Consider the following 16,814-nt stretch of genomic DNA (forward strand, 5'->3'; position numbering starts at 1 on the left):
CTTCCTTTTCTATTTGGGTGCCTTTTATTTTTTCATCTAGCCTAATTTCCCTATATGGATGTTCTAGCAAAATATTGAATAACAGAGGAGACAGCAAGCATCCTTGTCTTGTTCCTGATCTCAGCAGGAAAGCTTTCAGACTTTCACCATTTAATACAATGTTATCTGTGGATATCTTAAATAAACCCTTTACTGTGTTGGAGTAGTTTCCTTCTATTACAATCTTCTAGAGTGTTTTTATCAAGAAAGAATGCTGAAGTTTTTCAAATGACTTTTCTGAGTCAATCAAGATGATCATGTGATTTTTCTCCTTTGATTTATTTATGTGGTATATTACATTGATTGATTTTCTTGGGTTGAACCACCTTTGCATACCTGGGATAAAACCCACTTGATCATGGTGTATAATTCTTTCAATTTGTTGCTAGATATGATTTGCAAGCCTTTTGTTCAGGATTTTTGCATCTATATCCATTCAAGAAATTGGTCTGTAATTTTATTTTCTTATCGTATTTTTATCTGGCTTTGCTTTCAGGATGATGCTGGCTTCATAGAATGAGTTTGTTAGCTTTCCTTACTGTTCCATCTTTTAGGTAAGTTTGAGCATGATTGGTATTAAGTCTTCTTTGCACAATATGTAGAATTCACCTTTGAAGCCAGTTTTTCCTGCATTTTTCATTTTTGGAGTGTTTTTTGATGACTGTTTCAATCTCTTTCTTGTGATTTTTTTTTTTTGAGGTCTTCTGTTTCTTCTAATGTCCGTATACACTGTTTATGCATTTCTAGGAATTTGTCCATTTCATCTAAGTCTTCTAATTTGCTTCTGTGCTGTTGGTCATAGTATCCTCTTATGATCTCTTTTATTTCTGTGATGTGTGTAGTATTGCCCTCCCTCTCATTCTGATTTTATTTTCATCTTTCTCCTTTTTCATTTGTTAGTCTAGCAAAGGTTTGTCAATTTTGTTCATCTTTTCAAAGAACCAAATTTTGTGTTTCTTTAAAATTCTCTCTATTGTTTTTTGTTGTTGTTGTCATTCTCAATTTCATTTATTTCTGCTCTAATCTTTGTTATTTCTTTCCTTCTGCCTGCTTTGGGATTAGTTTACTGTTCTTTTTCTAGTTTCTCCAGGATGTGCAGTTAGGTCTTTCTTCTTTTTTAATATAAGTATTTAAGACTATAAATTTCCCTCTCAACACTGTCCTCATTGCATCTCATAGGTTTTTGATATTTTATGTTCTCACTTTCATTTGTTTTGCAATTTAATCTTTGAACCACAGATTAAGAATATGTATTTTTACCTTCATATATTTGTAAACTTCCCCTTTCTTGTCTGTTATTGGTTTCTAACTTCATTCCATTAACACCAGAAAAGTTATTTTTATATAATAATTTCAAACTTTTACATGTTATAGAGACCTGTATTTTTTTTTTCATGCAACACATCATCTAGTTCATAGAAAGGTCCATATGCAGCTGAGAAGAATGTATAAGCTGATAATTTGGGGTGCAATGTTTTATACATGTCTGTTAGGTTTAGTTCATTTATCATATTATTCAAGGTCTCTGTTTCCTTATTGATCCTTGTCCATGTGTTCTATACAAGGATGAGAGAGGTGCATTAAAGTGTACTGAGGTCTCCAACTATTATTATAGAGACGTCTATTTCTCCCTTCACTTTTGCTACTGTTTGCCTCATTTGATTTGGGGCACCCTTGTTAGGTACATACTTATTTATCATTGTTATTTCTTTTTGGTGGATTGTCCCCTTTACAAATATATAAAGCCCTTTATTGTCCCTAATAACAGCTTGACTTTTAAAGTCTATTTTGTCTGATATTAGTATAGCTACTTCATCTTTTTGTTGGGGGAGGCAGATTACTACACCTGTGAAACATCACCTCTCAGCCCTTCACTTTCAATATATCTGTATTCTTGGTTCTAAGGTGAGTCTCTTGAAGACAGCATATAGAAGGCTTATAATTTCTTATCTATTCTGCCAGTATGTGTCTCTTGACTGGGGACATTAAACTATTAACAGTTGTGTGCAATGATGCACTTGATTGGGGACATTAAACCATTAACTGTTGTGTGTGATGATGCACTTTTCTCTTGCTGCTTTCAGAATTCTCTATCTCTGGAATCTAACATTCTGGTTAGTATGTGTCTCAGAATATGTCTACTCATATTTATTCTTTCTCAAGTACAGTGTGCTTCTCGGACATGGGTATGTTTGTCTTTCAGAAGATTTGGGAAATTGTCGACCATTATTTCCTCAAATATTCTTTCTGCCTTCATTTCCTTCTTCTCCCCTTCTGGGACACCCATGTAACTTATGTCTGTGTGCCTCATGCTGTCATTCAGTTATCCAAGGTCCTGCTCAAATGTTTCCATTCCTTTCTCTATCAGTTTTTTCTGCCTGTTCCATTGTGAAAGCCCTGTCTTCTAGGTCACTATTCCTTTCTTCAAATATGTTGTAGTATGCCTTCAGTGTATTTTAAATTTCATTTGTAGAAAAGGCATGCCACACAGCACTTCAGAGATGACATGTATAATGGCTTCATTTTCTAAGAGAATGAATGAATAAATCTATCAAATAATAAGTGTAATGGAAACCTTGTTAAAATTTATATCTAATTAATTATTAATAGTTTTTACTTTTCGTAATACTTTTTACTTTTTAAATAAGTATCTTGGTAGAAATAATCAGGACAATACCAAAACACTGGAAAAAAAGAATGAATAAATTTCAATTAATTTAACTTTTAATTTAAATTCATCATAATATTGCATAGAACTCACAGTACTGGAAAGAATTTAAAGATATAATTATCAGTTTTGTTTTTTTTTGTCATTTTTTTATTCTTTTTTTTTTTTTAATATTACATTAAAAAAATATGAAGTCCCATTCAACCCCCCCCCACAGCAACACTCTCTCCCATCATCATGACACATCCATTGCACCTGGTAAGTATATCTCTGGGCATCGCTGCACCCCATAGTCAATGGTCCACATCATAGCCCACACTCTCCCACATTCCATCCAGTGGGCCCTGGGGGATCTACAATGTCCCGTAATTGTCCATGAAGCACCACCCAGGACAACTCCAAGTCCCGAAAACGCCTCCCCTTCTCATCTCTTCCTCCCATTCTCCACAACGAGCAGCCACCATTGCCACCCTTCCCACACCAATGCCACATTTTCTCTGTGGACCTTGGATTGGTTGTGTCCATTGCACATCTATGTCAAGAGGGGGCTTAGATTCCACATGGATACTGGATGCAATCCTCCTGCTTTCAGTTGTAGGCACTCTAGGCTCCATGGTGTGGTGGTTGACATTCTTCAACTCCATGTTAGCTGAATGGGGTAAGTCCAATAAATCAGAGTGTAGGCGTTGAAGTCTGTTGAGGTTCAGGGCATGGCTATCATATTGTCAGTCCAAAGATTCAAATCCCCTAAATATATCTTAAACCCCAACACCAACTACAATTCCAGTAAAGTAGCATGAAAGTCTTGTGAAAAGAGATCCCATCTGAGTCCAGTTCCATCACGCAGAAACACCAGCTCCAAAGAAGGGCCAACTGACATGGCAGTAAAGCCCATCTGCCATGACCATAGAACCCGTGGGTCTCTTTAGCTCTCAAAAGAACCAGTACCTGGGTTGTATCTACTTTATCTGTCTCTGAGACTCTGCTCAGGTGTGCATAAGTGCAATCCTTCTGACAACCGCCAGACTCTTTTTTAGACTCATAGCCATATAAACTCATTTCTCCTTTCCATTTCCCCCTTACATTAGGTCAAACAGCATTTTAAAGTCATGTTATTATATGTAAACAGGGATATTCTGCTGATCCGCGTTGAACCTTTAATTCAAGGTCATTTTCTAGTTGCATTTTCATATTTGGTAGTGATTCCTCAGTGCCAGGGAGGCTCATCCCCAGGTGTCATGTCCCATGCTGGGGGGAATGCACTGCATCTACATGCTGAGTTTGGCTTCGAGACTGGCCACATTTGAGTAACATGAAGGCTGTCAAAAGGAAACTCCCAGGCACAATGCTGCTCTAGGCCTTGTTCTTATTTCAGGCATATAGGCTCACAAGCATAGTCATTAGTATCAGGAGCCCACTGTTGGACCCTCATTCCTTCCTGGTTCTTACCGTTGAACCTGGGGGACTGCCACTGCTCCCCTAGGAACCACGACAGAGCCCCCCCGGCCAGTAATTCAGTTACCCCCAGCTGTTGTTTTTAATTGTTTCCACTATGAGTATATCCAAACATTACCATGTACCGTGGACATATGCCCTGTATAACTCCCTGTCAACCATATATAGCCTGTCAATAACATCCCATACCAGTATTCCTCCGCCGCCATTGTTGAACCACTCTGTGATCCAAAACTTCCTGTAAAGCGAATCCCAATATAATGTCTGGTTCCCTTACTAGTAAAATGGGATATAACAATGAGTTTAAAGGTTAGATCTAGAGTACGTATTGATTTGGAAAAATTTCTACATCCTATTTTTTTCTTTTCTTTTTTCCTAATTATTGAGCTTCTCTTCACAGAGTCTTAGATCACAGTAATTCATATATACAATATACAGTATACCCACACATCCACCATAAAACCTTTTCCCTTCCACAGCAATAATCTTTTAACTTATTCATATAATATTTCCTGAAACTGATGTACAGACTCCGAAACAATAGCTTTCAAACAAGGTGACATCTGTGCTTACAATGTGGTCCATACTTTAGAATATACAGTTTTCTAAATTTTTTAGTTATCCTATGTTTTACATTATGGTTTACATTATTAGTCTGTCATCCCTTATATGTTTTTGGTGTAATATTACAAGTTTTATATTCATCCTCATGTACTCTCGCAAAACTCCTCTCTTGCCCCCTCATTTACCTTGGTTCCATCCATTCAACATCCATTTTTTAAAGCCCTTTTTTTAAGACTAGCGGTCAATTCTAAGGGAAAAAACTCTCATTCCATTGTTCATCTAGTTAAACACATTAAGCCATTCTACAAGCACATGTGCCCAAAAAGGCTAGGAAGGAAATGGGAGGTAGATACAAAGCTCACTCTAATATGATGACTATGTCATACCATTTTAATCCTTCCACTACTATCTGTTAACCATAAATTTTATGAAATAAATATCAAAATAGCATCTCTACTCATTGCTACTCAGGAAGTTGTATGTTCACAATCAATAAGATGTGCCCCTACAAGGTATTGGTAGTCTCTTAGATTTGGATTAGAGGAAGGGCAATTAAAATTGTGGCAGCTCAAATTTATCCAGTCATTTTTAAATGCCTTCTAGTTATTGCAGTCCCAAAAGGAAACCTTTCCAGTTTCACACTGGCAGATAAATGGGGCCACTCACACCTCATTCAGTGTGTAATCTTTTATTTCAGATTTGCCATGGTAACTAAATCTAGATTATAATTTCTTATTTCTACAATCACTCTCTGCTTTGCCATACAAAATACACAACATTTCATACATCATATTTTTGAAAAGGGAAAAGAAAACACATTATATTGAAATATGGTGAAAATTCATCATTCAAATTAGTATTTGATGGACCAACACAGAAGCCAAGAAGTTATGGCCATCGCAAAACTCCATCTCTATAATGATTATCTTTGTTCAATCTTTTTTCTTTCATAGAAGCCACTTCAAACAAATTACCCAGTTCCTCACTTCGATTATGTAGGCAAAGGATGAAGGTAATCATTAGCCATGTTAAAATACTTTGGAAAAGGTTGTTTTTTTAATTCATTCTATATCAAAATTTCAGTTCCCCAAGACAATTATTATTTTCATTATATTATGACCATTTCACCAAGAGAAATTAATTTAAAACTCATATAATGGAAATCTCTTTTTTTTTCCATTAATTTACATGGAGAACTATCAGTTGATTTAAAAGTCTAGGTGGTTGCTTTCAGTTGTCACATTTAGATAGTTTCTGGTTCAGTATGTGAGTAGTAAAACAGATTTCTTTGTGATTTTGGCCCAACATAGTTTTGTGGGTTTTTTAATAAGGTTTACTGACTATGATTAGTAACTGGGATAAAGTTTAATCCATACACATCCTGTGGGAAATTACAGCAACTAGGCCTCTTACTTGGCTTAATAAAGAATCACACATCTGCAGTACAGCTCAGATTCATTAAAAAATTTAAGGTTCCCTTAGTTCACTTTAAAGAAGTAAATTAATAATTGATTAAATAATTGATTTAATAATTGATAAAGAAGTAATTCATCCAGAAAATAATCTTTCTTAAAAAAAAATAAAATCTTTGGATCATTTAGTACCTAAAATACAGTGTTTTGCATTTAATAAAATGAATAGCACATAGCAAATACATAGTTTGGAAAGATTTTACTTCCTGAACTAAAATCTTTAATCAATAGAACAAACCTATCTAAATAAATGAAATCTCTATATAACCAAATGCAATGAACGTGCCACAATGATGAGGGAGGTTGTTGATGTGGGAGGATTGGGGGTATGGGGGGTGGGGTATGTGGGAACCTCTTATATTTTTTAATGTAACTTTTATTTGTGATTTATGTATCTTTAAAAAAGACATTAACAGAAAAATGGAATATAGTGGTGGCTTTAAAGGTTAGGTATAGAATACATACTAATTTAGAAAAATTAAAGTAGAAATAAATTGGGGTATCAAAAAATGACAAAATGAAAAAGCTTAGTTTTGATGCTTTGCCTTTCATCACTGCAAAAGGTGTTGCCCTATATGTAAAGTGACAAGGCAATTTCTTTCATTTCTTCCTCAGTGTCTATATCTTTTCTTTTTCTTTTTTCTAATTATTAAGTTCGTCTCCACAAAAGTTTTAGATCATAGTAATATACATATACAATGTAGGGTACTCCCACATATCCACCATTCTCCAAAAAAAAAGTCAGGAGGTCATCAGAGGGGTCACGCTTACGCATACCCAGCAGGGTCCCAGAGTAGATATAACCCCAGGCACTGGTTCTCCTGAGGGCTACAGAAACCCACAGGTTCTTTGGTCATGGCAAATGGCTCTGGAGTTCAGTGCCATGTCAGTTGACCCTACTTTGGAGTTGTGTTCCTGAGTGTGATGGAGTTGAATTCAGATGTGACCTTTCTACACATGCCTCCACTGTTACTTTTACCCAACCTGTGATTGGTGTTGGGGTTGGTGTATACTCAGGAGACTTGAATCTCTGGACTGTTCATGTGACAGCTACGCGCTGAGCCTCAGCACACTTGCAACTCCTCTGGTTTATTGGACTTACCCTGGCCAGCTAACAGGAAGGTGAAGAAGGTCAACCACCACACCAGGGAGCCAAGAGTTCCTACAACTGCAAGCAGGAGAATCGCATCCATCATCCATGTGGAATCTAAGTCCCCTCTCAATATAGAGGTGAAGTGGACATAACCATCACATGGCCCACAAGATGGAAGAATAGAGTATGGATTAGAGTGGATTTACTGATATTCTACTGTGGAACTATTGTGATTAGTAATGGAAGAAATTGTAGCATTGATGTGGAGAAAGTGGCCATGGTAGCTGCTGAGGGTAGGGAGAGGGAAGAAGAGATATGATGTGGGGCATTTTCAGGAATTGGAGTTGCCCTTGGTGGTATTGCAGGGACAGATGCCGGACATTGTATGTATTGTCATGGTCCACTGGGTGGACTGGTGGAGAGTTTAACTACAATGTAAACCATTATCCATGTGGTGCAGCAGTGTTCCAAAATGTATTCACCAAATGCAATGAATGTACCTTGATGATGAAAGAGGTTGTTGTGGGAGGAGTGGGGTGAGGGGGGATTTGGGAACCTCATATTTTTTTAATGTAACATTTTAAAAAAATAAAGAAAAAAAAACTGGAAAAAAAGAAGTTAATAGAAAAAATACATAATTAAAAAAAAAAACCCAAGTATGCTTCTCTCCATTATTTATGCCTATAAGTAACTAACATAACAGAATTTCAATAATTCTGATTTCTAGAAATGGTTTGGAACCATTTTTGTGTCTCTTCATTTCTTTGCAAAATTCATAGAAAACACAAAACTATTTGGATATTAATCTCTTGTCAGGAGACCAGGCAGGTATCACTAAGTTGTGGTTTATGTATTTATTCTAAGTAAAATTTCCTCCCAGAAACCAGTTTATTCTCCTGGAAGTCAGAAGTGTGATCTGGATAGTCAGTTCTAGATGGTCATGTGGCATCAATAGATAAATTGAGCCAGAAACTGAAAAAATGATGGTCTTCTATATCTCTATTGAAGCATTATGACCATATTCATTTCCAGTGTCTACAATTAATTAGTTGGGTGACTTGGGGCCAGTCAAGCAGGCTTCCTAGGTGACAAACATGTCATCTGTAAAATTATTGGGTTGTCTAAGAAATCTTTAGGTCCTCTTCAACATTCAAATGCCATGGATTCATGTCATTTAACGATAATTGTATTAATCAATCCATGTTTGCCAATAATGGCCATAAATAATAAGATATAAGATACAGTGAGAAAACATGGATTATCAACAGACTTCTGGTCCTAAACAAGAGACTGCTTGCTTTCTATCTCTGTGATCTCACTAAATAAAATTTTCCTAACACCAAGATCAAAACAGACACTAAGCTTCTCTTCCATCTCCTGTGCTACTAAAGACACTGATGCAGTTCTGAGAAAGGGACATTAGCGTTTTCTGAGTCTGGACTAATTAGATTATTTTAGATTTTCAGTTAGATAAACTTTTATATGTAAGTTTGATCTACATAATAAAAATGCATTGGTATCAGATGATGTTTTTAACCTGCGAAATTTGAAACACATTTTCTTATTTATTGCTCATCTTTCTTTTCAAAGGTTCATACCCTGCATTCAAACCCTCTTAATGATTGTTTTATTCTTCCTTCAACTTGACTATATGACATTGTCATTATTTTGATATGTCTCTAGTATTTTTTTGCTTTTATAACATTCAAAATTACTGTGGGTACCTTACATCCCATCTCATCCTGAACCTTTTTGAAAATTTCAGATCATTATAATAAAATCAAACATACCAATAAGGAAACTGTGATACTAATACTGGAAGCATTTGCTCACTGAGGTCACAACAAAACTCAAAATGGGATGAGTAAACACTTTTCTTTGTAATCATTTTTTAAAAAGACATCTTCTGTCAGTTTTTTTTTTTTTTTTACTCTGGCAAATATTTCCAAACTGATCACAATTTGTTGTCTTTTTAATGTTAGACACAAATGGGCTATAATTTTATCAATGGTGTCATGGGATTATTTAATTGAAACTTTTATATAATATATTTAATATTTACTTCTGATTATTAAAATTATGGTGCAAGAAAATATTGAAAATTTTAAGAAGAATCAAATATTTGTATACATTTGGATGAGAAATCAAAGAGTAGAGAAAAGAGAAAGGAAGTAAATATTTGGATACATTTAGATGAGAAATCATAGAAAAGAGAAAAGAAGTAAAGATGAGTTCATGTATTTTCTCATATGTATTCAATTAATAAATCTCTTCATCCTATGAAATAATCAACTATGAGTCTACAATTATTTTCTTTTTCTTGTACCAAATCGAGTGACAATATGTAAAGATTGTATAATTTAGAACAGTTTTGTTTTGGAAATGCTAGAATTAAAGTCAGACTCTACTATTTTCCGTGGCCCAGTTCCACAGTGTCTGAAGTGGATCCATAGAAACAGTAGACCCCAGCACCGGCATTTTATTCATGCCTTCTGCACATTTAAAACCTTCATCTGTTTTCTAATTTGTAATACCTGAATTTTATAAGTGCACATTTGAATTAATTTCTTTATTACCAGTCGAATTATATGAGAGGCAGCACATTGTGGGTTTAAAAACATATATTTGGTATAAAACAAATAGGGTTTGAAGTCAGCATCTGTCACTTGTTCACTACATAATCTTGGCCAAAATACTTAACGCTCTGAGCCTTGGTTTCTTTATCTGGAGAATGGAACCAATAACACAGCCCTTTTCCAAGGTTACTATAGGGGTTCATGGCAAATTATATAAAGTCCTTATACAGCAAGCACTGCTTCGCTTACTGTTTTTAATAGTCAAGTGATCTAAAATCACATTGGCAAAAAGCTCTTCCTTCTCAGGACCAATATGATTGCTCAATAGCTAACCTGGAAAGTTTCTGAATTCCATTTGCAGTATGACAGCTAGTAAGCATAGCTTATATAAAGCAAAGGATACTTCATTGCAGGGAAACAGCCTGACCCTGATTTTATTTTCTAAAAGGTGATGATTACACTGCTGCAAATTGCACATTTATGTTTTTGCTTGGGAAAACAAAAAACAAAAAACAAGACATGGTATGCTCTTAGAAATCTGAAGAGTCTTACAAATAGTTCAGAACATTGAATACAAAAGTAGGAAGCTTTCCACAAATGCCTGTAGGACTCAACTCCCTTTCCTTACCAATTCTACAAACGTGGAATTAATTGTATTTCAGGGCACATGTAATGTACATCTTTTCAATGTGCTTTTCCTTAATTAGTACAAACATTTGGTCCCTGAGAAAGGTGGAAGTATAAGGCTTGCTTTTGTGTTTGTTAATGTTTGGTGTTTTTTTATTCACTCTTTGTACCTAGAGGCCCTTGTGAATGACACATTTTTTATTAAAATCAAGAATAAATATTATGTAAATTATGTCCCTAAATAGCAACTACGGAGTCTAATTATTTTAAGGCAGCCTTTGCAGGATTCGTTTTAGTTGTCTAACAAAAGCAAGGCAGAAAGAATATGAATATATTAATGGTTGATTCCTCTCAATATTAAATTTGAGAAAATGTATTCTACATGTATGCAACAGAGTAGGGTTAAATTAAATGCTCCTAATAATATGGGGCATATATTGAGATAATATAATATAATGGGACAATATTTTATATAAATTATTTGTTTCATAACATGAAATGTGTCATGTTGAAATATTCACACAACTATGCAAGTTTATGTGACGTACATACTGGTATATATTCCCAAATTATCTTTATATATTTTTTTCCCCTTGAGTATAAACAACATTGTAGTTTCACCAATCTACCATGCAGTTGGTTTAACTCTGTGAGGGTTTCTCAACCACAGAATTATTGACATTTTAGACCAGATAATTCTAAGTTGTGGAGGTTGACCTGTAGATTGTAGGATGTTTAGCAGCATCCATGGTCTCTACCTCCTAGATGCCAGTAACGACAACCAAAATGTTCCAGACATTCCACATGTCCCCTCAGGTGTAATTTTGCCCCTGTTCTATGTGGAAGCACTGCTCTGTGTGGAAGGGGTGTTTAGGTACATGTTAGGGTGCATAAGGATTACTGGAAGAATTTCGAACTTGACTGCTTTCTTGTCCTTTGGTCTAATTTTGGGCACATGTAATCCATCCTTCACATTTTGAATTTGTGTTTTGAAATGCAAATCTTCTTGTCATTGTTTGGATCATAATCACCCAGGACTCTTTGTTTCTCTTCTCTTCCCCCTTGGCATTGCTGCCAGGATAAATTTCAAAGATCTCTGCACCTCATGGAGCCTCTTTGAGATCTCTCTCTAGCTTATTCCTCTAACCTCAAGAATTTCCATTCCCCTATATTGGAAAGGCAACCACAGACATGTGTTAAGGGCCATTGTCCAGACTTCTCCTACCCCTACATCCTTCCCTGGGGAAGTTGCATACAAAGGCTAAGGAGCCTTCCAGGGACCTCCGGCTACCTCACTTGCTCTTCTATTCTGTACCCTGAGGCAGAGGGGAGGGGAGGACAAATAGTGTTGGGAGGCTTTGGTCATTCCACACTAGTGTGGGGATGGGAATTTACTGACACCCTCTGGGTCATTTCCCATGGTTTCATGTTTTCAGCAGCGGCAACATCACCACCCTGGTGGGGAAAAGGACATTACTGACCTGATAAAGGATCTTCTGCCTGTGGGGGTCCTCTGCTCCTACATCTTGCCTGTAATAGTCTGGTGTGGCCAGTGAAAAAGGCCAGTGGAGTGTGGCGGCTGACTATGGACCATTAGAGCTGCAAGGCACAAATGCCCCCTTTTGCACCCACAGTCTCAGACATGGTGCTATTTGCATATTGGCCTCATCCAGATATCTACTGGCACCCCTCTGTCAGAAGACAAGGAAAGCATGTGCTTTCCACTGGGAAACAGAGAAGGAACAGATTCAGCAGGAGGTAAATTTCAATCTCCCTGCCTCTAGAACCTTTAGACTCTGGTTCTCCATTTGAGCTTAGATTTCCATCACCCAGATCCACAACTACTGGTCTCTGGAAGGTGAAGAAAAGCAACAAATTCACAAACCCCTGAGTTTCTGGACCAAAAAGTTCCCAGGCAAAGTACATACAAGGGATACCTTGGAAAAACAGTTTTGTCACCCATTCAGGTGCCCAGATGGCATGTCCTCTGTGACCAAGGACCCAACTTTACTGCACAATTCACTCAATATCGGGTTAAGAACCATGGAATTGGATATACCTGCCAAGTCACGTATCACACACAACCAGCCAGCATTTGGGAAAGCTTTAATGGCTGCTTGAAAAATGAGCTTCAATATGTACACCCTGACAATTGTCTTACTGGATGGACTTTTACTTTACTTAGGCCCTCTGGAAGCTGAATTCAGTAGATCCCAAGAAAGGATCCATGGCTTTATCCTGGTTCCTAGCCCAGGGAATGGACATGGTTGGAGGAAAAAGTCAGGCTTGTCTGAACATCTGCCCATACACACATCAAGATAAGGATTTGCCTTAGAAAGGAGACCAAAGGCACCCTATTTGGGACTCTCCTTTTCAGCCACTGTCAGGGTATCATCCCACTTTTTACTCCATTATGCCTCCGCACAATTCCTAGGATGGTAGAAGGTTAGGGCTGCCAGGAAGAGGGGTGGGATGACAGAAGCAGGTCTAGAAGAGCTTAACACACATGGGATGAGAATCTAGTGGGTGGGACCATGGTACCTGACACATACAGCAGGTTAATGTGTGGTGCCTAAACCTGGTTGGGTCACCAGTCCCCTTGGGAAAAGTCCATGGGACACTTTGAGAAGTCCTGACAAATTCCATCTATCTGGAAGGGGTGGAAGTGAGCCAGAAGATATGGGTGAGGCACTCAGATCAATGGGAACAAGGTGAATTTATAGCTCGGGGGAAAGGGAAGACAGACTGGTGGGCTTAGAAGGAAAAATGTTATTGCAAATAGTCTAAGGGAAGTGTCTTCCATGGAAAGTGGCTGCAAAACTGCCCTGTCAGAACTAGTTACTGCTCCCTTCTCCTTTTTCCAACAGATCTAACTCAGCAGTGCACTGGAAGGAAGACAACTTCATCCAGCTGACCTGAGCCATTGTGACCACAGGGAACTTGGCCAATGGTCGAATTTGCCATTTGATCCCTCAGTCTCTCTCTTCTCTTTGCCAAGACCAGATTGACAAACAAGGAACTGCTCTTCCCTGCCCCATGTTTTGACTGACACCAGGAAGTCCCTGTGACAAGGATCATGACACAGCTGTGGGCTGTGCATTCTTCTGCAACCTATCAAGATGCAAACACTGATAGGCTGCAGAAGAACCTAGGTGAATGGCTTAGTCATCTTTTCAGTTTGTTCACCAGTGAACATATGGCATGCAATCTGCCAGCCACCTTGCCTGGCTGAGTTCAGAGCACAAGCCTTTTAGAGTCACTAAAAACCATTAGACCCTCTAACTAAAGTCACATCTGATAATCACATAGCTTCAGACTTCCTCCCAGCCCAGCACGGAGGCATATATGCTATTGCTAACACCCCCTGCCATTCATGGGTTAATACCTCAGGAGAGGATGAACAGGAATTAACTGAAATCCAAGGGCAAGCTCACTGACTGCAAACTGTACAGTTTTTATGTGGGGCCTTTTCAGCTATCTCCAAGGGGGTGAGGGAGAATGGATTTCTTCAGTCAGGCCTGATCAGCCTACTTGGAGTAATGGTATACATAAGGAAAGTCTTCCTAATGTGTTGGAGTTGCCAGTGTTCCCAAACCTTTACCGTCAATATTGGCCAAGGGGAGGGGCCCGCAGGCCTGACCCATCTGTCTCCACTTCAGAGTTGGGAGATGAACTTAGGTTATAGGAGATAAATAAAAGGGAGAAGGCTGGGCCTGGTCTAATGAAGCAATCAGAGACATCTATTAAGAGGTCATTGCCTAATCCTCACCTACCCACTTCCTTCTCTGGAGAAGTCACAAACACACACTAAGCAACCCTCCTTTTTTCCCCTAACCCCACCTCCTCCTTTTCTGTTATGTGCTGTTCCATAATCTGGGGGAGATGGTAAGAGTAATGAACCCGGAAATGAAACAAGCGACCCCATATGCTTATCAGAACAGGAATTCTCAGTGTCAGCATCCCTTCCCCTGAGGGAGATAAAAACCAGACACAAACAGTACATAAACTAGTCTCTCTTTGGTGCAAAGTGGAGTGTGCAGAACTGCCATCTATCGACCCCAAACCAGAGCAGTTGTCAGCCACCCAGGAGAAAAGCCACAACGGGACTTCTTCCCCTGCTCTTTTGGACTCGCTGTACCATGTAAGTGACAAGGCAGTTAATTACTTTTTCTAAGATCTTTATTCTGTCCAAGTAATAAAGGGATTATTTCTGAAAGTTTCTAGTGTACCTGTATTAGTCAGCCGAAGGGGGGCTGATGCAAAATACCAGAAATCTGCTGTGTGTTATAAAGGGTATTTAATTGGGGTAGGAGCTTACAGTTACCAGGCCATAAAGCATAAGTTACTTCCCTCACAAAAGTCTAGTTCCACATGTTGGAGCAAGATGGCTTCTGACGTCTGTGAGGGTTCAGGCTTTCTGGGCCCTCTGGGTTCAGCTCCTGTTTTCTCCACAAGGTCAGCTGTAGACTATGAGGCTCTCTAAGCTTTGCCCCTTTCCACAAGGTCAGCTGTAGACTACCAGGTGAACAGCTCTGTCTCTTTCCTCAGGGCTCCAGCTTAAGACTTCAGCAACAAACTCCGACATCAAAACTCCAACATTAAGAACCCTCAACTCTGTTCTTTGTCATGCCTTTTATCTGGTGGGTGGGGACTCAGAGCCCTAATCATAACTCAGTCATGCTCAGGTATAGATCAGATTATAATCCAGTATTTCTTTTTGGAATTCATCAATAATATCAAACTGCTACAGTACCCTAAACTGTGTTCCCATGATGCACACACAGGAAACGTAAGCTTCTCATTTTTAAAAAAAGCTACAAATTCCCTCCTCCTCTTTACACATGTTTAAACCTCACCTTAGTTATAAGCTTCAGTTCACTCTCTTTTAACCCATTCCTGCCAGTAGACATTGGACCACTTGTTCTGTATATATCTCCGTCAGACTGTGAACACCCATAGGACGCTGTGATATGGGTCTCACAGGCATTTTTTTCAAGTCTTTCTCTCCATCAGATTTCTTGTTGCTCTGGGGTTTATGTGTATCTGCCCACATGTATGTGTGCATGGAGTGTTCATTCCTGTATTATGTAGGCTATTATAATAAAATATTGCATGTTATATAGTAATACAAAACATGACAGGTACTTAAAATAACATTTGTTAAAAAAAGAAATACTACTCCCATTTTAATTAAACTTACAGAATACCTTATGAATATCAAACTTTAATTTTCAAATGAAAGTTATACCAATATTTGTCAAATCTTTCATATCACAGTAACAACCTGGAATATCTTTATTTCCCAACGGCTTTGGCCACATTTTATAAAGAATGAGCTCACAGCAAACACCTTTTATCTGTAGACTAGAGATATTGTTAAGATTCTAAAGTGTCATTGAAATATGGCATTTTTAAGTGCTGAAGTGTAGTGGACTTTTCTCTGTTGGAAACTTCTCCCATCACTTAATTAAAGATTCATTTCTAAAACTTAATGTATGAACAATATTCGGTAAACTTTGCCTATCTGCTTCTCCAAGCAATATCTAACTCTTGCTCTCAGCCTGAGAGTGGGTTTATCAAATAGCAAGTTACCATTTCTGCATTCCTAGATATATCAGGGTTGTTGAATAAACACATTTGTGCACAGAAAATAGTTTATTTTCATGCATGACTGCTATGGGCATTTTTAAACTGGAGCAATTATGCTTGCAGAAAAGGAAATTGAGAGTCTTTACAAATAGCGCTTGGATAGCCAGGAAAATGTTTAGCATATTAGCTTTTGTCAAAATGGATGAAAACTAAAGAGAATGGGAATAAGGACCTTGAAGGCACTAAGCGAACTCATTTCTTTAAAGATTTCAAACTTTCTAGGGTTTAAGGATTACCAAGGGTATAAATGCAGGGTAATGAATGAGTCTTATACATTTATGCCATCCTTTGCTTTCCTCATAAATCAGACACACACGCAAAATCACTCTGGATTTATGTTTCAGGAGCATAGTGATCTTTACTTCATGAAATACTATTATAAAATACTAAAATACTATTCATATTATTCATTGAACACTTAGTGTGTGCCTGGTAGTGTGTTATGTACTTTATTCCAATAAACATAATTCTATAAATATGCTGATGCATATTTATTCGTTCTTCGTATATTAAGAATTTGAAGCTTATCAGGGTTGACTGGCCGTGCAAGTTCACAAAGCTGGTAAACAGAGATGCCAGAAATACATTACTGCCATGCCTATCTTCAGAGACTGGTCTCTAAATCAACACTCTACACTACTGCATGCAAGTTAGCATTTATTAAGGGCTGC

The 16,814-nt window shown here is 37.7% G+C and overlaps 1 protein-coding gene across 5 annotated transcripts in view; it reads right to left on the reverse strand.

Moving 5' to 3' along the window:
• The window catches only part of CDH18 (cadherin 18), a 1,139,369-nt gene that overhangs the window by 84,114 nt on the left and 1,038,441 nt on the right, over positions 1–16,814 (reverse strand). The gene's annotated exons all lie outside the window — the stretch shown is intronic.

This window comes from Dasypus novemcinctus, chromosome 2 (assembly GCF_030445035.2).
Source record: "Dasypus novemcinctus isolate mDasNov1 chromosome 2, mDasNov1.1.hap2, whole genome shotgun sequence".
NCBI classification, from domain to species: Eukaryota; Metazoa; Chordata; class Mammalia; order Cingulata; family Dasypodidae; genus Dasypus; species Dasypus novemcinctus.